Source organism: Sapajus apella, unplaced genomic scaffold, assembly GCF_009761245.1.
Source record: "Sapajus apella isolate SASKATOON/1434 unplaced genomic scaffold, GSC_monkey_1.0 scaffold55, whole genome shotgun sequence".
Taxonomy (NCBI): Eukaryota; Metazoa; Chordata; class Mammalia; order Primates; family Cebidae; genus Sapajus; species Sapajus apella.
The window spans coordinates 7,370,137-7,396,539 of NW_022436995.1; the positions used below are offsets into that span (position 1 = coordinate 7,370,137).

The 26,403-nt window shown below is 39.5% G+C and overlaps 1 long non-coding RNA gene across 1 annotated transcript; it reads left to right on the top strand.

Annotated features, from left to right (window-relative positions):
* The first annotated feature begins 2,197 nt into the window (after positions 1–2,197).
* On the top strand, positions 2,198–5,701 carry LOC116527575. Its single transcript, XR_004258614.1, has 2 exons — positions 2,198–2,362; positions 5,569–5,701. It is a non-coding gene; the product is annotated as an uncharacterized LOC116527575 (long non-coding RNA).
* The last annotated feature ends 20,702 nt before the right edge of the window (positions 5,702–26,403 follow it).

Genomic DNA, 26,403 nt, shown 5'->3' on the forward strand with positions numbered 1-26,403 from the left:
AAATATTTCCTGTCACCTCTATGTAAGGTATTACTTTAGGTACTGTGGATTCCAGGATGGATAGTATGTGTCCTCTGCCTTTGATGAATTTACATCTAATAAGGATTAAAAAAAATTCAAGGATAAACTATCCTCTTTTCTCCCCTTACCACTTTCCCCTAATGCACTAATATAGACAAATAGTATGCAAAATGGTATACCAACTATTAGTCATCAAATTTAGTTATACAGCTGTTACAATACTTATATTGGAGTGGACCCTACAGACTATGGGTTCATTTCTGCTCCTAAAATCAACTGCCTTTGAAAACAAAAGGACAGAAAATCAAGGACTATATTAGTCCATTCCCAAACTGCTAAAAAGAACTACCTGAGACTGGGCAATTTATAAAGAAGAGAGTTTTAATTGACTTAAAACTGCATGGCTGGGGAGGTTTCAAGAAACTTGCAATCATGTCAGAAGGCAAAGGGGAAGCAAAGCACATCTTGCATGGTGGCAGGAGAGAGTGCAAGGAGGGGAACTGCCAAATGCTTGTAAACCATCAAATCTCGTGAGAACTCACTCATTATCACAAGAAGAGCATGGGGGAAGCCACCCCCATGATGCAGCCAACTTCCACCAGGTATCTTCCTCAACACATGGGGATTACAATTCAAGATGAGGTTTGGGTGGGTACATAGAGCCAAACTATACCAAAGTTTTTTGCTGCTATAGGCTAAATTCATTTTGCTGATATCTGAGTATTACCAAAATTTAGGGGTAAAGGGAAAGTTTAGGCTTAGTTTTTTAAAAACTCAATTTTTTGATGTGTCTCTTAAAATTAGTGTTTAATTTGTGCTTTTTTTTTGAAACAGGTCTAATATTTTCTGCCACCCAACACATACTGCCTGAGTAATACACTAATGAAAAATTGCAACACTGCAGTATGGGAATGACTTGAACTCAGTTTTTACATATTTGTTTCTGGACTACTAATGGCTTTCTGAAACCAAAACAAAACAAAAACACTCTATTTTTAAACTTGCAATGAAAGAAAGGATGATTAAGAAGTTTGGGAACAAATTTTCTTGTTGTAGAGAGGCAATTTTGAGACCATAGTTTTCATTTACCACTTTCAGAGACATTTTACCACCACAAACGTGTTTTGTGCATAATAGAATCACATGAAAGTCACTGGAGTTGTGGTTGTCCCTTTGCTGGTAACTGCCAAATCTGGTCATCAAAGAGTTGCATGTTCTAGTACTGGCCTTAGGCAAAATTACCAAGTAGGTGTAGTTTGTGTTTGACACCTCTCACTTCCTATTTCCAGGCTTCCTTCTACTCTTTTTGTAGTTACCCTTCTCCCTTCTTCAAACAATCAGTTCATCACGCTCAATTCTCAGTCTCACTCCCACTACATTTTATGATATAATGTAGGGGTCCCCAACCCCTGGGCCATGGACTGGTATTGGTCCATGGCCTTTTAGGAACTGGGCCCCACAGCAGGAGTAGTGGTGGGCAAGCAAGCAAGGCTTTATTTGTATTTACAGCCCTTCCCCATCACTCACATTACTGCCTGAGCTCCGCCTCCTGTCACATCAGCAGTGGCATAAGATTCTCATAGGAGTATAAACACTATTGTGAATTGTACATGTGAGGGATCTAGGTCGGACACTCCTTATGAGAATCTGATGCCTGATGATCCATCAGTGTCTCCCATAACCCCCAGATGGGACCATCTAGTTGCAGGAAACAAGCTCAGGGCTCCCACTGATTCTACATTATGCTGAGTTGTATATGTCACCATATATTACAATGTAATAATAATACAAATAAAATGCACAATAAATGGAATGTACTTGAACCATCCTGAAACCGTCTCCCTCTCCACAGTCTGTGGATACATGATCTTCCATGAAACTGGTCCCTGGTGCCAAAAAGATTGGGGACCACCGTTGTGATGGTTAGTGTATGTATCAGCTTGACTGGTCTAAGGAATGTCCAGATAGCTGGTAAAATTATTTCTTGGTGTGCCTGTGAAGGTTTTTGGAAAAGATTAGCATTTGAATCAGTAGACTGAGTAAAGAAAATGCCCCCGCCAATGTGAGTGGGCATCATCTAATCTGCTGAGGGCCCAAAGAACAAAAAAGCAGAGGAAGGGTAAATTACTCCTCTCTTCTTGAGCTGACACATTCATCTTCTCCTACCTACAGATGTTAGAGGTTCTACAGTTTTCAGACTCCAGGACTTACATTAGCACCCCATACCGTAATCCCAGCCCAGGTTCTTAGGGCTTAGACTTGGACTGAATGACATCACCAGCATTCCTACTTTTGCTGCTTGCAAATGGATCATGTGACACATCTTGGCCTCCATAATGATGTAAGTCAACTCCCATAATAAATTATCTGTCTATTTATCTATCTATCTACCTATCTACCTACATCTACCTATCTACCTATCCATCCATCCACACACACATATATGTCAACCTATATTGTCAACCGATGAGGTCTGTATTACAGGTTGTAATGGTTTTTTTCTACAGGACATCATTTCAGAAACAAAAATAGCATTCAGACCAATAAAAACTAGGTTTGAATATTTATATCAGAAGAGTTTGTTGATATTTGTATATATGTGTGTGTGTGTGTGTCCTATTGGCTCTGTTTCTCTGGTGAACCTGTAATACAGACCTCATAGCAACCTATCAAAATCTAGCTTTTTATATCACATTCCCTTAGAGCCTTTTTTCCTCCAAAACATTCCTGGAGCTAATCTGCTTAAGCAGATTGACTTAATGTATTTTGACTGTTAAATGTCTTAATGAATTATACTAGTTGCTTCACTGTGTGTTATTTTGAGGTTCTAACTTCAGATTTCTCAAAAGTTAATAACTGGCCATGTGAAGAATAATTTTCATCTTTTCCTAACTGACTGTTGAAAAAAAGTTTATTCTTTTGTTACCCACATTCAATAATCTCTTAAGAATTTAGTACTAGAAAAGTATCTCTTTCCTAGAACTGGCCTTAGGCAAAATCACCAAGTAGGTAAAGTAGATATATTATACCTATTAGAAGAAAAGACAAACTGATGTCTTTTCTTTCAATAGGTGATAATAGTATAATAAATTCTAACAATTTTCTTTGGCCAGCTTCAGGAAACTTAGAGCTCAATTAATGTTTAAGCACAGTAATAGTATTAGTCTGGGTTCAGGGCATATTTAACTCTTTCTCTGGTCTCTATACTAATGGTCTAAGGGCCAAGGTCTTTTTAAATATGGGTTACCTCATGTTTTCTTAGAAGCAAACAAAAATAAATATAGATTTGATTCTAACATATTACTCCTTACAGAATCACGTTTACAATTTCCTAAAATCATATGGAAACAAAAGACATTATATCAAAGCAGTGGTTACAATGATAACTGAGACATGACAAGGCCTTGGGGGGATTATTTTCATAGTCTGTTGGTATCTGTCAAATCACATTCTTAGGGAGTTGCTTTGATAGGCCCACCTTTAGGACTGGCCCAGGAAGACAATCCTTGTGTTGGCTGTGCTAGGGAGAGGGAGCTTGGTGAGCTCCTCCTGGGAGCTGGGATACTAGCTTGAAAGAGCTATTCAAGAGAAGATGACAAGCATGTCAGTTTGTAATCTGTTCTAGCCTAGAAGGTTATGCAGGAAGATGCCATGAAGGGAGGGGGTGACAGGGAACTTATCAACAAACTCTTCTGATATAAATATTCAAACCTAGTTTTCATTGGTCTAAATGCTATTTTTGTTTCTGAAATGATGTCCTGTGGAAAAAAAATCAGGGCAACTAGGGCATGCCTGTGCACACCTGGGATTTTATAAGAGTTCGAGTTCTCAACCATCCACCCCCCAACCTAATTCCCATCTAGTTCCCTCTTAACTTAGAAGAACACCTTTATTTAAAGAGAACCTTCACTGTGGATCTCCTTTACATGATGTAAAATGGCCTCTTTTAGAATTTAATTCTGCACAGCTGGACAAGCAAGGGGGGCGATGCAGGTTGCCACAGAAACTGCTGTTGGTGCTGGGATTCTTTATACTTTGCTCCAAAAATAAGATGTGAAATGTACCGAGGGTGTGATTAGCACAGCACAGAAGGGAATTTCTAAAAGGAGTGCCAAGCCTCCCACCCCCACAGGAACGGGGGTGTTCTTCATAGCTGGAGGACAGGACATAAATCTGGGAGCAGATGCTCAACACGGTTCCTCCCTCAAAGGTGCAGGGAAAGACAAGTGGGAAAAGTGGCTTTTAAAGAGGAAAACCATCTTCCATCAAGCCAAATTCATATAAATTCCAAGGTTGAGATGTCCTGAAATTACCCAGGAAGTAAATAGAACTGTTCTCCTAGCCTACCAAAAAGTCATAGAAATTTGGCAAAGACACTAGATCAGATTATTGTTGTCCAGTGTCCAGCCCAGCACAGGATGCTGTCACATCCCACCTTGGCCAGATGGTTGCCTGGTCAGTTGGACATATTCAATGACCTTCACTTTTTAGGGGAACATGTGACAACTAGAATGTCTCTCTAAATATTGTTGGAGTCTGCCATTCTGTAACTTCCACTTATTTGCCCTTGTTTACCTTCTGTGGCAACCAAGAAAAGTCGATTATTACATTACTTTGTTTGTTTGTTTGTTTTCTTTTTTATTCTTTTGAGACAGAGTCTCACTCTGCCATCCAGGCTGGAAATGCTGTGATCTCACCTCCCAGGTTCAAGTGATTCTCCTGCCTCGGTCCCCCAAGTAGCTGGGATTACAGGCATGGGCCACCATGCCTGGCTAATTTTTGTATTTTTAGTAGTGATGGGGTTTCACCAAGTTGGCCTGGCTGGTCTTGAATTCCTGACCTCAGGTCATTTGCCTGCTTTGGCCTCTCAAAGTGCTGGGATTACAGGCATGAGTCACTGCACCCAGCCTCGCTTTGTTTTTTGTTTTTTTTTTTACCTTTATACTTCTTCAAGGTAGGTGTCACATTTTTTTTTTACTTAATATGATAATTCTTCACTTAATACCAAAATGGACCAATTGGCCTAGGATGTCCACTCACAGTTCAGGGAGCCTGACCAAGCTGACAAGTCAGTTTCATAGATCTCTGCCTTCGGTGCAAAAGGAAACACCATTAAAGCTTTATCTTTTCACGGTTACACACAGAAAATTCTTATGTGTCTCCCAAGCATGGCCACTTTTGTGATTCAACATCTACTATGTGCCAGGCACTGTACTAAATGCACACATTATTTTATTTGATCTGGTTACATGAGTTTACCTTTGTCATCCCCAGAATTTTACAGAGGAAGTTCAATTCAGTCAGAATGGCAGCATTCTCATGGGTGTGTCCACCAAGTACAGTGGCAAGGGCATAGACTTGCTAAATCAGTGATCTTGGATAAGTTACACATCTCTTCGAACTTCAGGTTTCTCATTTCTAAAAACTGGTATAATAAACTATCACGAGTTATTAGAAGTAAAAAACTTACACGCTTAAAATGTCAAATGTATAGTGGGTACTCAGTAAACTCTAGTTCTCTTCTTCCCTTCCCTTGCAATCCTATAGGTCTTCCACTATTGTTGTATAGCAGAGCAGTCAATCAAATGTCACCTCAGAGCCATATGCAATCAAGCCTGGAAAAACTACTTGTACAGGTATTAAGAGTCAATCTGAGCAAATAAACCATTAATTGAATAAACCCATTTGTAAACAGAATATAGTGAAGTGATATGGGCTGATAACATGAAAGAACTTACTTCCCCAAGGAAGTGATACCTAGATCTCGTTAACAATTAAAATGAAAGAAAAAAATAGAGATATACATACCATCAGGGAAAAGGTTGAGACAGACTTGTGCTAAGTCTGGAATTCCCTGCTGTGACTACCACATCCTACCCCTCTATCCTTCTCAGTCTTCAGTGCACCTCACCTGCTCTTTATATCCCTGGAGGATATAAAGCCCTTTGGTTCTTTTGCCCTCATTCCTTCCTGTGCAGATGGATCACATGGATTGTCTTTCAGTGAGACTCAGACCCTTTTTCTCATGGTCATCTCCCTCCCTATTCCCCAACCCAGGATAGACAATACCACCACCACCCACTTCCCTACTCCCCTGATAGTTCACCTCAGTGTTGTAAGATGATTAAGGAAGCTTGGGAAGAAAAGGATACCTCCTGACTTTCAAGGAAGCTGAACAAATGTAAGTTCTTGGGGATAAGATTGGTTAGGACCTCGTTATTTTCTATATAATTGTGAAACTTTTATAAAATATATGTATATATGTATATGTATATATACATATATATGTATAAATAGCAAAGAAACTTGGGGTATCTATATAGCATCAACTTAGGTGGGTCACGAGGTTTTACAATAAGGTGATGCATGAGTGTGCTTGACTGGGGGGACCTCCAACACTTGCTGGTGCCTGGGAGGTGGGAAAGAGTTGCATGGGAGGTGAGAAAGAGTCCTGGCTTCTGCCACGAGAAGGCCAGGACTCAAAAAATACATAATTCCTCACATAGGAAGGGGATTCTAAGGTGTAGGGCAGCCAAAAATATGTTAACCATCTACCCTGTAAGGACTTGAATAAAGTGTCTTTTTCCTGCTAACATTCCTAAATCCCCTCCTCTTGACTAAGAAGTGGAGTGCCTGAATACTGTAGCTACTAAGAAATTTTTAGAGTTCAAAGAAGCCCTCAGAACTTTCCAATTCTAGAGCAGTTTTTATGCAGTGATTTAGTAGGACACAGGCAAAGGTAACCTAGCCCATTTAGCTGCTATAAGAAGTAATTAGCAACTTCAATTACACCAGAGTCCTTAAATGGACTTCAGGCTCTTCCATGTCTGCCTCACTTCACTTTTCTTTTTTCCAAAGTAGTTTTGTTTTTCTTCTTGTTTTTCCTTAAAGGCCTAGTGATAGCTCTCTATTAATAGTAAAGTTTCACTTTTCTTATCAGTTGGTATTTTACTAATTCACGAATTCATCTAAAAAATATTTAAGTGGGCCAGACGTGGTGGCTCACGCCTGTAATCCCAGAACTTTGGGAGGCCAAGGCAAGTGGATCACTTGAGGACAGGAATTTGAGATCAGCCTGTCCAACATGGTGAAACCCTGTCTCTACTACTAATATAAAAATTAGCCAGGCATGGCAGCGGGCACCTGTAATCCTAGCTACTCAGGAGGCTGAGGCAGGAGAATCACCTGAACCTGGGTGGTGGAGGCTGCAGTGAGCCGAGATCACTTGCCACTATACTCCAGCCTGGGCAACAGAGTGAGATTCTGTCTCAGAAAAAAAAAATAAAAAAAAAAAAAAAAAAAATATATATATATATATATATATAGACACACACACACACACACACACACACACACATATAGACACACACATATATATATATAAAATATTTGGGTGTGTGTGTGTATGTGTGTATGTGTGCTATGAATGAAAGAACCCTAAATTAGGGTACTATCTATAAAAGCTCATTGGGAAAAAATAAGTGAAATTGTTATAATGCACAGTAAAATATTACCAAAGTATAATACAGTGAGATTTATTAACAAATTGCATTCTAATAATATACTACATTAGTCAGAAATTTTTGGATACGGCAAACTTCCAGAAATCTGACTGAGTTTGTTTGGGCTCCCCAGTGGCAGATGATTCAAGTGCAGGTAGTTTATTTGGGAGGTAAAAGGAGCACTGATAAGAGAGTGAGGAAATGAGACCAAGAAGGATTAGGTAACAAATACAGGGTGTGTTATCATGCCAGCTATTGAGGTGGGAGACTGAGCTCAATCCCACTGCCACTGGAGGACCTTTGGGACCCAGCTTAGATCCCACTCCTCAGAACTGTCCCAGCTAAAGAATTAAGAAGGACTTGGGGGGCTATTCCCAGGGGTTGTTCGTTTTCAGGCCTGCTGACTTCACAAAGTGGGTTCTAGCAGCAAGAGTGCTTGCCCTTGAATAAAGAAAAGAAGATGCTGCTGATTGGAAATCATGCTAGAGTAAACTGGTGAGGGTAAGCAATCATGGTTTCCTAGCTTTCCTCCTGACTCAAGTCTCCTAACACTTGACCTACATAAGATTTGACCTAGTAGTTAGTCTCTTTATCTGTTAACAGAAATATTTGGATCAGATGTTTTCTAAAGTTTCTGTGGTTGTCTTTCCTCATTTGCTTGAACTCCGTGGCTGGAGTTACATGCTTATTTATTGTTACTATTAGAATACAAATGAGATGTCTAATGCTTCTGCTGTGTAGGGAAACTAAGTTCTAGGATATATTTGTGATTATGTGGTATTAAAATATCTGATTTCTTTGTAAGATCTTTTGAGGTGTTATTACTTTACTCTGGTACATTTTACTGCAATAGTTTCCTAAAGCCACAAATAAGAAAAGATGTTTCTTACAAATCCACAGAGGCTTATTTCAGAGAAGATGAATACAGGAAATATTGCAGAAGCTTTTTTCCTTAACCAAAACAAACAAAAAAATCGATCTGGGCCTATGGCTTGAATATGAAGTGCAGATATAAGTGCTTGTCCAGCTGCTCTTTCTTTGAAGATAGGATGTTAAGTTTACTAGTCTTCTTCTGATAAGCATCTGATCATGGTTCTTGAGATTGGAGATATTTTTGCTTTGGAGCTCGAGCTGGTATAGCCACAGAGTTTCCTTCTGATGGCCTTTGGCTCCATTCTTCTCCTGCTGAGCTAGTGACAATGGCTGTGTCTCCTCCTTTGTGGCTGTATCTTCCTTCTACTCTTGGCTTCTTTCTCTCTTCCTCTGTCCTCTTCCTTTCTTGCTCTTTTCTCTTCCTTGTATTTTCTCCTCTCTTTTGTCTTCTTGGTTTCTCCCTCTTTCTCTCCCTCTTTTTCTCCTAGGGTTGGGACACTTTCCAAGTTTGTTTCTCTCATCTTTTATTAGTTAATTTTGGTCCTGATAAATTAGGAAGAACCCCCAGCTCACTGCCAGTTGTTTTTATCTGGGTTACATTCTCTTTTCTGGGTAAAGTGGCTGGGACTCTTCCATGGCTTTAGAAAAATAAGCAACTGAGATATGTTTGGCTTCTCTTCTTACCTATGGTTGCCATATATAACAGATAAAAATACAAGACACCCTACTAAATTGTAATCTCAGCTAAGCAAAAATTTCTTTTAGCAAAAATATATCCCAGATATTATATGGGACATACTTATACTAAAAAATTCTTTAATAAAGTGAAGAGTGCAATTATTATGGCAGTAAGTTATAGAATAGAAATTAAAAAGCTACTACTAAAGGCAGTTCTCATCCATCATACACAGCCTTTGATTAACTTCTATGTGATTTATTAAGCTGAATATTTTGATATGTACTCAAGGAGTTCTGTGTGGTGTTTGTTATAATGAAGAGAATTTAATATGTCTCATATATTGGAACACAACAATGATAATTCTGTATTTCTCTATTTTTCATTACATCTTTATCCCTTGGGCTTAAATTTAGAGACATAATAATTAATGGTGTGGTAATTCTCAAATTCTGCCCTCCCAATTATTCTTTCCTCTTGGCCTGTCACTCTCATGGATGATTCTAGAGAGAGCTATATGTGAAAGAAAAGAAATAAATGAAAAAGAAGGTAATACAATCAGTACCTGTGTCAATGTCCCCGTGTTGAGCTGTAGTAAAGATGGCTTGGACCATGTGGTTTAGGCTCAGGGACTGTGTGAGGCCCCTACTTCCCTCTGAGTGCTGTCAAAATGTGACTATAGTGAGGAAGACATCCATGCAGGACAGCAGACCTGACATGAGGTATCAGGACCTTAGCAGCATGAGGAGATCATAACCACTTGGAAAGAAGAACTGGGATGGGATATTATAGCCCAAGTGGAATAAGGCAGATATCCACAAAAGATAGGGGATAACAGCAGCAATGTGAGATGTTACATACAGGGAAACTGATCAAATAAATAAATACATTAAGGATAATGGGGTCAGGCACAGTGGCTCATGTCTGTAATCCCAGTACTTTGGGAGACCGAGGTGGGCAGATCACTTGAGGTCAAGAGTTTGAGACCAGCTTGGCCAACATGGTGAAACCCTGTCTCTACTAAAAATACAAAAATTCGCCGGCTGTGGTGGCACACACCTGGAATCCCATCTACTGAGGAGGTTGAGGCAGGAGAATCGCTTGAACCCAGGAGGTAGAGGTTGCAGTGAACCAAGATTGCGCCACTGCACTACACTCTAGCCTTGGCAACAAAGCGAGAGAACCTGTCTCTAGCCTTGGCAACAAAGCGAGAGAACCTGTCTCAAAAAAAAAAAAAAAAAAAGAAAGAAAACAAAAAAAACCCACCAGATAAAAAGGATAATGGAAGACAGTTTCTCACTGTTGGAGAAGGGAGTTATAAATATGAAGAGGAAAAAAACTTGAATGAGCACAATGGTGCTCATGGTGTTGCACTTGAATCAAAAATATTGGTGTGAACTCATGAATTTCAATAAATATAGATGAATATAGAAATATACACGAAAATGGGAATATGTAGATACCCTAACTCAGTCCATTGAGAGGGCATGGGAACAACAACGTTCTGGGAAGGAGGTATATGAATGGATATATTAGAGTGGGAACGAAGTGTGAGCTCTTTGTCTACCAGACAGCACCCACTATAGAAGAAGCATTAATCACCAAGTGGACAGGATGACTTGGCCAGTAGATGTCAGCCAGCTCTGTCACCAGCCACCCCAGTGCTTACCCACTTGCTCAAGAACAGAGTAGTCATAAGCAGAGATGGACTACATCTGGGCCCAATGGCAGATAAAGCCTTTTCTGTTACTGCAGAGAAACCAAAACTGACCCCCTGACATGGTACTATCCCTTGAGGATGGACACCAAGCACCTGATAGCAAGGTGATTCCATCAGACACCTCCTACTTGAAAAAAGTCCATGATTCATCCTGATCAGGATTGATGGGTAATTCAGATATGGGTTTGCCTTTCCTACCTACAGTGTCTCTGCAAGTACCACTAACTGACGGCTCACCAATTGTCTAGTATCTTCATATAGGATCCTAAAAAATACCAGCTTTGAATACACAAATACTTTACGGAAAAGAAGATGTGGGAATGGGTGCCTGAACATAAAATCCATTGGTCCTACTACATGCCTCATCATACAGAAGATGCCAGCTTGATAGAACTCTGGAAAGGACAATTAAAGGTACAGCTAATGTGCCAGGTAGTAGGTAGAAACCTTGTGAGAAGGGTTACTATACTTCAGGATGTACAGACAGCTTCAATAGCCAGTTTATGGTACTGTGTCTCAAACAAGTAGACTACCTGGGCCGAGACACCAAGTGGTAAAAGTAGGAGTAGCACTTCTCTCCATCATTAACAATGATCCACTTGGGGACTTGTGCTTCCTATTCTCCCAACTTTGGGGCCTAGAAATCCTGGTCTTCATCAAGAGAACATTTCCAACCGGGGTGTATCAAGACACCACTACATTTAGTGCTTGTGGCTGCCACCTGGTCATTTAAGGCTCCATGGGCCAGTAGACTAGCAGGTACACAAAAGAGTACCCATATTGCCAGATGTAGTTGACTCTGGTTATTATGGGGAGGTAAGCCTGATGCAAAATGGGAGTGTGAGGAATATGGTGATCTAGTGAGGAATCCCATGGTTCTTCCATGCCTGGTTTCAACTGCAAATGGGCAAGTGCAACTGATAAGGCACAGTAAGCTGGGGCCCAATGCCTCAGTGATGTGGATCTGGGTCATCCCTATACCCTGCAACAAGCCAACTAGACTAGCAGAAGTACTGGCCAAAGATGAGGGGAATCTAGAAAGTGAAGGATGGTGATAGTGAGTATTGATTATAGCTTGGAACCAACTGCCACAGCAGAAATCTACTTTCTTCCCCTGACCTTCCTCTTGGAAGCTTCCCCAGATATTGTGACTAACTAGTATCCTGGAGAAGTTGTATCTAGATGGGGTGAGTTTAATGTGGGAAGCCAGTGGATCTGCACACTGCACAGTGCAGACTCTCATAGATGCTGCTTGAGTTCCACCCAGATGACCTACTTGACCTATGCACACATCTTCCACCTCCCCGTCCCAGGCCTAGGATATTTGGGAGATTTTATTCTCCTCTCCCAAGGGTTGACAATGACAGTCTGTCACAGGCAAGACAGTTCTGCACTGTGATTTATACTCTAGAGCAACCCTCGCAACACACACACACACACACACACACACACACACACACACACACAGGATCAGGCCAAGGCTAGACTTTACCTGAGACCACACTCAGATTCTCAGTTCCTTCCCCTTCCCTATTCTGCTTCTCTCATCGCTTACAAATTTTTTTCCTGAAGAATATTCACTAATAACACATGCCCCAAACTCTCTTACCGGATCCTAGCCTAAGGCTATGCCCTTGCTATCATTCTGGGAGGCAAAAACAATTTTCAAGTTTACTTAAACCAACTGGAAGACTAATTCAACAATGGGTAGATTTCAGAAGAGATTAAAATACTATAGTACATTTAGGGGAAATAAAAAAAGTCCTCCAAATAGAAATTTATGATACTGAAGTACTAACTAAGACTAAACATGGAGAAAAAAGACCCAGCTACAGTTGATTTCATAAGCTAAACATTAATTAGCAATGAGGATGCTATTAAAAGCAGAAGTGCTCTGAAGAAATTTAACATCTGAACAGCCAAGAATGAGTCTTTCATTATTTTCTAAATTGGTCAACTCTTAGTATAGTAGTATATCCTATTTGATAAAAAAGACTGTGAAAACTACACCATGTGGGGTACAGCAATACAATTGATTAAAGTGCAAACAGTAGGTTCTATGTGTGGAAGATCTTTGAGAGGAGAAGAATTTTTATCATTGACATTGTTAGGAATTGCTGGTGAATGTTGATAACAAAAAGTAGACTGATTTATAGTCAATTATATGATTGTTTTTAAAATTCTCTACAGACAATACAACTTCCTTTTGCCTGTGCCCATGGAGACTGCTCCCCACTCTTTGTTCTTGGTATAATAATGATTTTCTCACATGACAAAAGACCGGGGAAAAGTAACAAGAATTTTAGAATACTGCTGTGCAAGGCAGGGTCTATGGACCGGAACTGGTCTGTGACAAGGTAAGTACAGAAACCAAGAGTAAGCTCTTAGACATTTTTTATAGCAATTTTACTTTTCTGATATCTTCTAATAGTTCATTTCCACTGTATTTTATAAAAACTACTGGGCTGTGACAGAAAATTTTAAAAGACTGTCCTTCACTAAGGATATTTTGAGAAATGTTACTTTATCAGTGTTCTGTTGATATGCTCTGGTATATCCTGATTAAACAAGATTATGACTCCTCATGAATCTATGAATCTAAAAACACACCAAATGGCTAGGCTTGGGAAAAGAATGGACTAGATGCCACCAAAGCTGAATATTAGAACATAGCATTATTACATTAGGACAATTTTAAACATCTGATTCTATGCTGGGACAAAATTCTCTTAGTTGAAAGCTCATTAATATTGAGGAGATAAAGATGTGAATTTCCTTTCCTGAAGGTAATAGACTGATACCAGATAATTCCTTGCGAACAGTGCTCACCTTGAATTCTTTCATAGGGCAGAATACGGGCAATTGGAAGGATGCTACGAATAAAACTAATAATATATGGATGACTGTGTGCCAAAAAGAATAGGAGGGATTCACTGGTTGACCCCAGAGCAGTGATAACTGGGCTAAGACAGTATATAATGGGAGACATTTCTGACTGAAATAATTAGGGGAAGAATGAAAACGTCAATCTCTTAGTGACAAGAATTTCTTCTTACTCCAATTTTAGTTAAGATTCCCCCCTCGGTTCTTCTGTCATTTGAAATTCTCTTAAAGTAGTCTGGCATTTCCTTTTCAAAATGCCACCAGTCATGATTCAGGTAGCAATTTAGCTTTACAATCCTAGCTTTCTCTATGTTAGAACACAGAGTTGAAAGAAGGAATGTTTATCTCACAGGGGATTTTAAATCTGTGACTTTAAAAATTCTACTATAGATATTACAGAGTATAATTATTAGTTATCTTCGCTTCATTATTCATCCATTCACTTCATGCTTTATGGCGTAATAGGAAGTAATCTTTTGGCAAATGAATGGAGTAAATGAATAGAAAATAGACTGGAATAAATTTAAGTCACAGGAATGCAAGAGATTCTTGCCTATGGGGGAAAAAGTTTTCTTTTTTTCTTTTGAGTCTATTATGTTTGAAAAACAATCTAAAAAATCCATTGTTCAATTAATCCCAGCAGTCAACGAAGCTAAATATGTAGATATATCAGCGTCCAAATGCTTTATTCTTACGAAGTTTCTATAAAACACAGGCATGTTTTGCTGGTTTTTAAAAACACAGATGAGAAGATATTTCTTAGATTCCCATAGGCTCTATAGAAAACATTTTTGATCCAATAAATCATGAATCCATCATCCAATCTAGAGTTCTGCCTATAGTCAAATGGCTATTGCCAACCAACAAATATACTATCTTATTTTTACTAAATGTACAAAAAAGCTTTTATATTAAATATCTATCTCAGGACCTTGTTCAACATCAAGTTCCAGTAAATAATCAATCTTGCCTTTTTCTTTATGTGTTCTTTGAATTTTTCTTGTAATCACTTAGCCTCTCTTTCTAATGGCTTTATAGAGCATAGTTTCTTTCAAGAATTACTTTGATAAAGTTGGAAAATGTATGACACTCACATTCACAACTACTTGGTAGTTTTCTGATTGAACTTGAAACTTGCTGGATTTTTATTTTCTTTCTTCAACTTTTTAGATTTAGGGAGTACAGGAGCAGGTTCGTTAACAAGGGTATACTGTGTGATGCTGAGATTTGGGGTATGATTGAACCCATTGCCCAGGCAGTGAGCACAGTACCCAATAGGTAGTTTTTCAAACCTTGCCTTTCTCCCTCCCCACTCTAGTAGTTCCCAGGGTCTACTGCTCCTATCTTTATATCCATGTGTACCCAATGCTTAGCTCCCACTTACAAGTAAGAATATGTGGTACTTGGTTTTCTGTTCCTGTGTTAGTTAACTTAGGATAATGGCCTCCAGCTGCACCCATGTTGCTGCAAAGGACATTGAATTCATTATTTTTTATGGATGTATAGTATTTCATAGTGTATACATACCACACTTTTTTCTGTATTCAATCCACCATTGATGAGTACCTAGGTTGGTTCCATGCTTTACTGTTGTGAATAGTGCTGCAATGAACATACAGGTACATGTGTCCTTTCGGTAGAAAAATTTATTTTCTTTTGGATATATACCCAGTAATAAAATTGCTGGGTTGAATGGTAGTTCTAAGTTCTTTGAGAAATCTCCAAACTGCTTTCCACAGTGATTGAGATAATTTACCTTCCTACCAACAGTGTATAAGAATTCAGTTTTAGATCTTTCTGACTTCCTGATGTGGTTGTTTAGCGCTATGAACTTTCCTCTTAACACTGCATTTCTTACATCCCAGAGCTTAGGTGTATTTTGCCTCCGTTTTTTTGTTTGTTTGTTTGTTTTTTTGAGACAGAGTCTTACTCTGTTGCCCAGGCTGGAGTGCAATGGCATGAACTCTGCTAACTGCAACTCTGGCTCCTGGGTTGAAGTGATTCTCCTGCCTCAGACTCCTGAGTAGCTGGGACTACAGGTGTATGCCACCACACCCAGCTAATTTTTGTGTTTTTAGCAGAGACGGTGTTTCACCATGTTGGCCAGACTGGTCTTGAACACCTGACCTCAAGTGATTTGCCCGCCTTGGCCTCCCAAAGTGCTGGGATTACAGGCATGAGCCATGGTGCTGGGCTGTGGCTCTGTTTTTACTCATTTCAAATAATTTTCTAATTTCTGCTTTAATTTTATTGTGTTCCCAAAAGTTACTCAGGAGCAAGTTGTTTAATTTCCATGTGATTGTGTGGTATTGAGAGATCTTCCTGGTATTGACTTCTATTTTTATTCCACTGTGGTCTGACAGTATGCTTGGTAGGATTTTGATGCTTTGGAATCTCATTGAGCTTCCTTCCCATCCAGCTTCTGAATTCTGTTTGTCACTCAGACATTTCAACTGGGTTAGGATCCATTGCTGGGGAGCTAGTGCAATCCTTTGGAGGTAAGGAAACACTGAATTTTTTAATTGCTGGAGTTCTTGCAGTGATTCCTTCTCATCTGAGGGTTGGTGTTTATCTTTTGGAGTTGCTGTCATTTGGATGGGGCTTTTTGTTTTATTTTTTTTCTTCACTTGAGGGTTTGACTGTGATGTACGCTATGTATAGTCAATTGGCTTCATTTCTAGGGGGTTTCAAAGGGCCAAAGCTCTGTATGGGTTCCTTAGTTGTGGCTAGTTTTCTACACTGGGTTTTGCAGATGTGTGCTGAAGAAATTCTTCAGTGATGTAATTCAGGCTGTGATCCAAGAGATGGCGCATAAGAGGGATGGCTGGCAGACAGGCAGCTTTTACTCAGCCATGAGCTTCTTTTATATTTCAGTGCCTTCACTTCATTCAGTGCCTCCCCCAGTAATGCTCTGGGGAGGGGGAGACAACAGGAGGTAACACGAGATAACCTCTTCACCAAGTCCCTTTCAGGGCCTTGGCCAAGTATCTTCCAATCATTGGTGCTGCATCCACATTTCCTTAGCCCTAAGGGAGGCCCTGGCAGGCTACACTCCCCCATCCTTTGAGTGTGGCCTGAGCCAAAGGTTATGTCACCAGAAGGTCTGCAACTCCCTGGAAACCTGCTCCTCTGTGCCTGGCAGAGTCATAGCAGGTTGTGGGGTATATCTGTGGGTGGTCTGGTGATGCAGTGGGTCAAGGGTGGAGGATCTCTGGGCAGGGTGTTGGTACTGGGGTGTCCAGCTGGTGTGGTGCCCATGGCTTAGGGTTTTTTTGCCAAGAAACAGCTACGGGGCCCTCCCAGTTCACACTGCCCTGAGCAGGTCTCCCTCCAGTGTCTGCCCCAGGAATAAGCCCACTCAGCTAGATTTGCAAACTCCAGGACTTCTGTGCCTAGATCGCTGGACTGTTCCAGATGTGACAGACCATGGGGCTCCCTTGAACAAAAGCTGTGGCTGATCAACAACCTACACCCTCCCAGACTGGTCTTGCAAAGGGAAGGATGCCCAGCTCCGAGGCTGGCTCATGAACCCATGCCTCACTCTTCTCAGTATTCTGAGTGTGGGGGTTTTTCCCCAACTTGAACTCAGACCACAGATTTCAGCTTGATACCCCCAGGCAGTGTGATGAACCCTGCAGGGTTGGGTCCTGGCCCACAGCTTTGTCCTCTGGCCCCTTAGGGTCAAGCACCAGTTGTGCTAGGAGTGCCAAAATGCTCCCAGGCCACTGGCAAAACACTCAGGTGGAGCAGTGGAGTCTGTGCTGTGTGTGCCTGCTTACAAGGGATTGGCCAGCAGACAAGGGAGCAGGCAGATCAGATGTGTCTTGGTCCCATAGGAAACGCAATCCTGCTCTTGCCCAGCCCAGCAGTCAGCAGGGGCTAGAGCCTCTCAGAGCAAGATGGAGAGCCCTGGGGGGATGTACCTGTGGCTGTTTTGCTATAGCTACTCCACATTTGAAACCTTCTGGGCTCTGCATATGTTGGAGCTCTGCCTCTGCCTACTCTCCAGGCAGTCCCCTTGCCAATTCAAATGTCTATGGGGGTCATCGGATCTCTTGGAGCTAAAATCCCAGAGTTCCATAGTGGGAGTGTGATGTCCCAGAGGTCTTTCAGTAACCCCTTCCTTAGAAACTGTCCAGGTCTGGGAGCTGGTCCTGGCATTTGGCAATTCTGTGCAGGTCCCAGTTTCTTCTCTTTTCAACCTTGGTGTCTGCATTGCCTCTCTATGAGCTTTCAGTATTTTCTCTCAAGATATCTGTTCAACGTGTGATGGTTTACTCCATATTTTGTTTTCTGCTGGTGGAAGAGGGGTTTCCTGACTGCATCTGGTCAGCCATCTTATCCCTTTCCTTGAGATTAGCCTGGACTTTTCTTACTCCTCCATATACCGCAGGAGGCAATGTAGGACTCTCCTGACTGAAGCAAAGCAGAATCTACAGGGGAAACAGAGGGAAATAAAGAAGGCAGAGGAGTCTCCTGGGAGTTTGTTCCCTATGGAAGGTTTTAGATCTCCAGGGTTTCCTATTTGTAATCCAATTCCCCCTTGTGGAAAATAATTTCTGGCTGTTTTTATGCATTATTTCCAGAGGGAACATTAGCCTTAACAATAAATACCATACAATTTCAGAAGAAAAAACAAATAAAAATGGCAAGTGGTTGAATGTAAAACTTACCAACTCACACATTAAATATCCCTCATGAGGTGAAGGGTGAAAGAGCTCAAAAGGTTTTTCAAAGCTAAATTTCAAATGGCTGGTAGATCTCCACAGGCCTTGTGAGGCAGAGGGCAAAATGGGGAAGAAACAATTGCATATTGCTTTTAATAGATTTGTAGAAAACGGAACCATTTCTATTAGGAAGTTTTGAAAAACCTTAATGTCAAAAATATAAAATTTTATGTTTTACAAATATAAAATATAAAAAAGAAATTATTTCTTTATAAAAATCTCAAACAGAAAGACATTCCAATGGAAAATTAAGTTTAATCTGTATAAATTTCTTTTCTTAATGAATATACATTAATGATTGAGCCAGTTCATGCATTTATCACATTTGAAGTCTAAATGTCTTTTTCCATAATGAGAAAGAAATACTCATTTTTCTTGGCTAAACCACTATGAATAGAGTGTACTTTTTAAAAAAAATCAGAAATTCTGGACTCTGAGGCATAGTAAGCATACTGCTGGTAGCTGTTAGCTGTGCACGTTCTTTGGTTTCAATAGTGCTTGAGCTCAGCAGCCGTCTCTCAGTAAAAGTGGGGGAAAGCATGACCTTTTTAAGTCATGGAAGGAACAGTGTGCCCCTCTTCCTCGAATGAATACATCCCAGCAACCAGAAGGCATGCCAGAGAGCAGGGAGAACAGAGCCCACCTGCAGCTCTGGTCTGGAAGGAGCCACGCCACAGGCAGGACAGGAGTAGGGGCAGATCTTGTGAAGAGTAGTCTGGTTCCATCCCCAACTGGAACTAATTCGAAATAACTCTCGACTGCTTTCAATGTCATGTGAACATATGCTGTGCCAGAGGCCACATGGCAGCTAGCTGTGGCAGGCAAGAAGGCTGTGGCAAGAGGAGGCGAGGGAAGTGATGAAAGATCACATCTCTACCCTGCCCAGGAAATGTGCCACCAGGGACCTTGTTTTACGTAGAAAAAAACAAAAATCAAAAAACTGTTTTTCCTACTCTCACACTCATCACACAATATACTTTCAATACTTCACTTCTAAAACCAGATGTGTGGCTTTTTGCCCACTAACCAAGAACTTGTCCAATGGATACCACCTAGGTGTAACAGTCAGACCCCACAGGTTAAGGGCTCAGTCCCACAGGACTGTCCCCACTTCAGATAACAATCATAAGTCTGTGTCCCTGGAACTTCCGACCAGCTGGCTCTAAATTAGGGTTCTCATGACCTGTTTCTTGGGTTCAATTAATTTGCTAGAGCAGCTCACAGCACTCAGGGAAACCATTTACTGGCTTATTATCTAGGACATTACAGAAGCTACAAATGAACAGCCAGATGAAAGAGATGCATAAAGCAAGGTATGAAGGAAGAGGCATAGAGTTTCCATGCTTGCTTTGGATGTGCCATCCTCTAGGCACCTCCACCTGTTCAGCAACCAGGAAGCTCTCTCATCACTGTAGTTCAGGGATTTTTATGAAGGCTTCATCATGTAGGCATGATCAATTCACTCAATCTCCAGCCCTTTTCCTTCTCTGAAGGATGGGAAGTGGGACAGAGAGTGCCAAACTTCTAATCATGGCTTGGTTTCTCTGGTGAACACCACCCATGCAGGAGACCACAAAAAGTCACTTTGTTAGAATAAAAGACACCCCTATCAGCTAGGAAATTCCAAGGGATTAGGAGCTTTGTGTCAGGAACTAGGGACAAAGACAAAATATTTGAGTAAAAGATGCACCTAGTACCACTATTGCTCAGGAAATTACAAGGTTTTAGGAGCTCTGTGCCAGGAACTGGGGGAAGTGACCAAATATATACTTTTCTTATTATTTCGTAGCCCTACTCATAAAAATGATGATGGGCTCAGCATTTCCTATGTTCAATATCTGATGCAATATTAGATACACCCATCTCTTTTGATAGCTCAGAAGTTACTAGTAGATAGCACCTCATAACATCTAGAACCCAGCTTCTTGAGTAATTAAAATTACCATATACTTAAAGATGAATCCAGATACCTCAATTTTTCTAAACTTGAAGGTTTTAGGTGGCTAAGAGACCTCCTTTTGGTGAACTATTTTTTCTTTGAGATTTTTATTGTTGTTAAATACACTGAACATACAAAGACAAAATTGCTTCAAATTCAGGTCAGGTTACTGTCATACAATTTATCTATGTTGGAAAAGTTATCATTCCCAACTTGCCAGAACCTCCAAAGGTCCGATTCCAGCTCTTGTGCCCCTTTTGAGAGGAAAGCCCCAGACTATGACTTTAGTTTTGGGATGGAAGTTGCAATAAATGTTATCTATGTTAGAAAAATTTAAAAGCTGCAACTTACTTGGTTATGGTCATTTGAGTACAAAGAGCCTGAGATTAAGTATCAACCCTAAGTTTCCTTACCTATTCATCTCACACTTATGTTTCAATTTATATTGGTCTAGATTTTCTTTCCTGAATTTTAATATTCACTGTTTATAGCTGTTTCATTGATTACTTCTCATTTGTTTCCCAGAAGGCATGTTTTCTTCAAAAGTACCTCATAAATCACTTTTGCCCATTCTCCCATTCAGGCAGGGTTTGTTCTTTTTTAAGGATAGAGATATGGTGGCACAATTTGTTCTGAAATCAAAATGACATAAAATTGTCTGTGAGCCACTGCTCAAATTTCTATTTTTACATCTCTCCCTGCTTTATAAAAGATACCTCCTCTGAACACAACTCAGATTTCTGTTTTTGGTAAGATGTATGCAACATCTTCAGGTTTTTTTTTAGAACTATTTTTAGTTTATCTAATTTTAATAATCCCTGCATGTCATCAGGGGGAACCAGAATTTCTGTTGAATCATGTGCCATAACAAAGGAGTGACTAACAAATTCTTAAAATGTTACTTTACTTCTTATGAATGATTATTGTCTTGAATGTTGATTATCGTCATAGACTATTGCTCAAGAAGCAGCCCAACTTGTCTGCTGACAGATCGTGGCATTTTATGAAGGGGTTGGCATTTTATTTACTTAGGGAGTCACTAATGTGCCAACATCCCTCATGTAGGCTTTTTGTAGATGAGTCCTCCCTTGGGACATGTCTGTAAGAACTCTCCTTCCCTCTGGTTCCGGTTCCGGAAGGGCTCCTCACATGGGATGTGGCTGCTCCCTCCCTTCTTCTCCTTTCCCTCCTCTTCCTCTATCCCAACTGCTGCTGCCTGAAGGTCTAGAATGATTCTGTCTTGACGGTCAGACTGACCAAACTAGAGCCGGGAAGCATTTGAATAGACTGATAAAATATCTTTCCCAACTTACCAGAACCCCCAAGGGTCTAATTCCAGCTCTTGTGCCCTTTTTGAGAGGAAAGCCCCAGACTATGACTGGAGTTTTGAGATGAAAGTTGCACTAAATGTTCACAAATCAACAATGCTATCAGCGAGGCATCTGGTCTCTAGAACTATTAGTCCATTATTTCAATTCATCTGTTTAATTCCTATGAGAACTGGAGAAGTCTGACAAAGTAAAACACAGAAAATGGTACATTGTTTTCATATAAGACTTCCTTCATGGAGAAGAGATTTCACCAAGAGCTATTAATTTATTACAGATCCAGTTGTTTCTGCTACTCAGTTTATATTTCCCAACCTATTACCAGTGTCTAGAGAGTATGTTCCTTTTGGGAAGGAAAGATAATCCAAGTAAACATTTCCCCCTGGTACTTGTAAAGTGTTTCCTTCAGTTTCTGTCAGCTGTATTTTAAGATGGAGAGCACTACTAGTAATTTGGAGCTTGTCTGAAAGATGTAAGACTAGTAGACAGATCACTCAGATAACACAAAACAGTTCAAAAAAGTAGATAATGGCTGTCTACACCTACTCCTCTAAAAAATATGAATAAGAACTTCCAGAAGACAGAAACATATCCAAGGGAAGTCAAGACAAAGTAACGCATTTTGGATATATACTACCTTCACGAAGTAGAATTTAATTCTGGTAATACTATAAAAATTTTCAGATTAGAATGGAAGAATCTTTTACTAAAGGGATAGTCTTATCTTTGGGAGATGTGCTTTTGGGTATAATATTATTTGTTTGCACTATATTTCATGGAGAGGAAATCTGACATTTTGAAATATTAGCATTGGATCTTCATAGCATAAAAGAGACACAACAGGTTGTCCAGTGAATGGAAATCATAAACTCCCAAATATGTCACACTCTAAGTCTCATTTTGACACACTTTAAGTCTCACAAAAGTGTAACAGGTTACAGATTTACCTTTAAAATTTCAGCTTCACATCATACTGGGACACTATTTCCTACAACTATGGTGTTAACATATTTCATGTAATGTATTAGTCAGTGACACCCTGAAGTGTCAGGCAGCCAGCTGCACCCAGCGGGTTCTCACCACCTAGCAGATGGCCCAGAATTCAAACACACTACAACACCTGTTCTTCAGGAGACTCCTGGCCCAGGCCTTTTCCTTAAACTCAAAGAACTTTTTTTTCAACTATGTGTGGAAATTATTATATTACACAGGAACAGAGTTCATATTTCAGATATCTGTTGGTGGTTGGGAAGGCAGAGATGAAAAGAAATATTTTTGAGCCCACAGTAGCAAATAAATGGAACTAAATATAAGTGTAAGGAGAGAAAGGGAAGGAAGGAGACAGAAAGATTTGTGGCCTGTAAGCAATGAAACCAGGGGGCAGAACCAACACAGCTGCCCTCTGCTCAGTGCACCATCTGTTTTGCAGCTGGGACAATATCAGAGGCTGCATAGACAATTAATTTACTGCTGCAGAGGGCCACTTATAAGCCAGGTGCTGAACCACCTTTAACCAAAAAGCAAACCCAATTGTCCCAGAGGATGGATTAATGCCAATCCATAGCCTACTGAAGATGATTTGGGCAGCAAAATCTTGAGATTAAATGTTTAATTTTTTTTTTATTTAAGGGACTAGATCATTAAAAGTTTTATTTTTGAATTTCATTTCTTTATCTATAATTATCTGATGGTACAAGTTTTCATATTTAGATAAGTTAGTTCCAGTAGCATAAATAAAATAGATGGTTATAGATTCCTGAACTCTTTTGATAATAAAGAGCACTAGGAAGGTCAATGAGGATTGTGGCAAAAGTCATATGAATAAAAATCTGATGGGTAGTTCTCTTTAAATTTTAGACTCTATTAAGGACTCTGTTTACTAAAAGTGTAATTATAGGTATATGAACTGTAGCAAATTGATATTTTTATCTACTTAACAGAAACTCAAAATTCAGATATTACTGTTACTTTGAATTAGGGCAAAATAGTAACCTATAATTTTTTTAAAAATGCAACCAAGACATGATAAAACTAAATCTCAAAGTTCTTCATTAAAATGCAAATTAATAAAAACTGAATTAGGCCACAGGAAAGAGGGATTTCTTATTGTAAAATGAGCCAAATTAGGTCACTGAATTGACAAACAGGATGAATATCTGATGCTGAAAACCAGAGCCAGTTTGATAACAATTAAAATGGAAGAAGGGCCAAGATGAAGAGTTTCCAGGACTGGGGGCAAATGAACACCTTAGTAAGTCCTTATATTTGCATACTTCTTCACTGAATAGTCCACTGCTATTTACAGCTGTTTGAAGTTAGTTAATCTAATATGTTCACTAGAACATTTTCTAAAACCTTTTTAGTGATCTTGGGGGTGGTCTTGGAAGGGCAACATTGCTGGAAGGAAGCAGTTCCTAACTGAAGCTTTACTTTCTAGAACCAAATGGGGCATATGAGAGACTCAGTGCATAGAAGGAAGATTCTACATGTGTCCTGTACAGCCTCTTCAACACTCTTGCTGCCTGCCCTCAGGTGGATCTGCAGAGCAGGGACTATTTGAGGGCTACTGTGTGGCAGGCTCACTGCTCAGGCTGGAGATCCAGTGCTACATCAGATATACATAGTCTCAGATCAAGTCAGTAGACATTAAGATGAAAGAAAGGGAAACTAGAAAAATTTCCAGTTATTCTCCTATTTCCCCATACCCACTGTTTTAGGTTTGGGGCTGGAGGAAGGGAAAGGAGAGGAAAAGAAACAGAACTGAAAGAGAAAGGGAGGAAAGAATATAGAATGAAAAATGAAATAAACACAACTCAGAAGTAGTAATGGCTAATACATCTTGAGAACTTACTCAAAACTATGCTGTTTTGTTTATACATACACACGTAAAACATGTACATGTTAATATATAAGTATATATATTACACATTTATATAACATAAATATATTTAACATATTTTTTAAGGATGATAAATACTAAAAACACTATGAACAGTAGTTTACTGGTAAAAGTTTAACAACCAGCTCTCTCTCAAAAAAAAAAGCCTGATTTGCAGTGTTTGCCAATTTCCATCATTGCTAGTTTCAAGCTACCAATCTGATATCACTGAACATGGGAGCTGGGCCAAGATTCACAGCAGCCCAATAAGTAGCTCATCATTATATGCTATTTGTACCACACAGGTACATACAACAGATATAAATAACCCCAAAAAACATAGATAACAGTAAAATGTAGTCAAATAATTAGAAAATAAATTTTGAGTATTTATTGCCTTTAATTTAGTTCTATAAATTTTTTTTAAATCCCTGAAAATTTAACAATTGATTTTTATAAATAGTAATAAGCCCTCATACCACTGCCTACAAAATAAGTACTATTATTATCCTCATTTTATATTAAAAGGAAACTGCAGAGTGGAGAAGTTTAGGAATCTGCCTAAGGTTCCATGATTTGTGAATGGCGGGGCTGGAATAACAAACTCAGGCTCCAAAGCTGTTCTGCTACTCTGATGGAGAAGTACCGACTTAAAACAGGTCCCAGTAGCTGAATTCACCTTGTTTGCATTCTAATTACTAGCTGTGGCTACTCTGGTGGAGAGGGTAGCTTTATGGAGAGGTGAATGGTTCTCTAGCCTGGATGAGTGGAATGCTGGTTAGAGATCTTACCAAGCTAAAAAGAACTCCTGTTTCCCTCCATGTGTCTCAGGAGGAGGCTGCATCTGAACTCAAGCTCAACCTGCAGAATCTTGTTGTATACATTTTGGGGAGAACAGCAATGTAAATTTACTTTTCTTCTTAAAGTTATCATAAGATGTCATTTCTGGCTAAGATGAGTGAATTGATCGAAACTTTTTAGTCACTGGGTTGAATCCATATTTTCTCCAGAATCCCACAGAGATTTCTGAGTGAGTCATAATTCTAAATGAGACAGACACAATATTTAGGGGAAAAAAATGTTATCATTCAAACAGTTATCTATAAGAGTTAAATGGTCATAACCATTACTAACACTACATTGACAAATAGCAAATTTCTGTCATGGCTTTTAGCAATTTATGCATATATTTTGAAATAATTATTTGAAAATTTAGAACAGAATAATATATAGCCTATTCATCCTATAAATTAATTCATCCTATATGAATTAATTTTATGTTTGTAACCTATAATTTTCGGCTGCATAGTTATGAAATTCAAGCAAGTAAAAAAATCCATATTCATTTTTGACAAAAAATGTAAATCATTTCAAAAGTCATTTAAAGCAAGTAAATGTAGAAAAACATTAATTGCTTAGAAGCTAATTCATTTAGGTTATGAATGTATAAAGGTTGTGCTTCCTGTGGCCTCCATGGTAACAATAATAAAACAAGTCAACAGAATTAAATTTACATTCAGTTTCAAAGATTAAAACGTCGATCGATACACTTGATTGTAATTTTTAATAACCAAGTAAACCAATTACCAAATTCTGTGCTAGGCACCAGCAACCTTCACAGCAAAAAATAAAAATAAAAAATAATGTTTTAATCTATTTCAAATATCACTGAACAATTTATTAATAGATCTACTTAATGAACCTATACAACCTCATTAATTTTCTTGTTCAGTTTTTCCTGGAACCAATTCTACTAATGAATGCCAACCACAGTGATCACAAGTTCACTGCCTGCCAGAAGTGGGGTCCAGACCATGCTAAAGGCAGCGGGAAATAGGAATCAGAGGAGAGCTTGA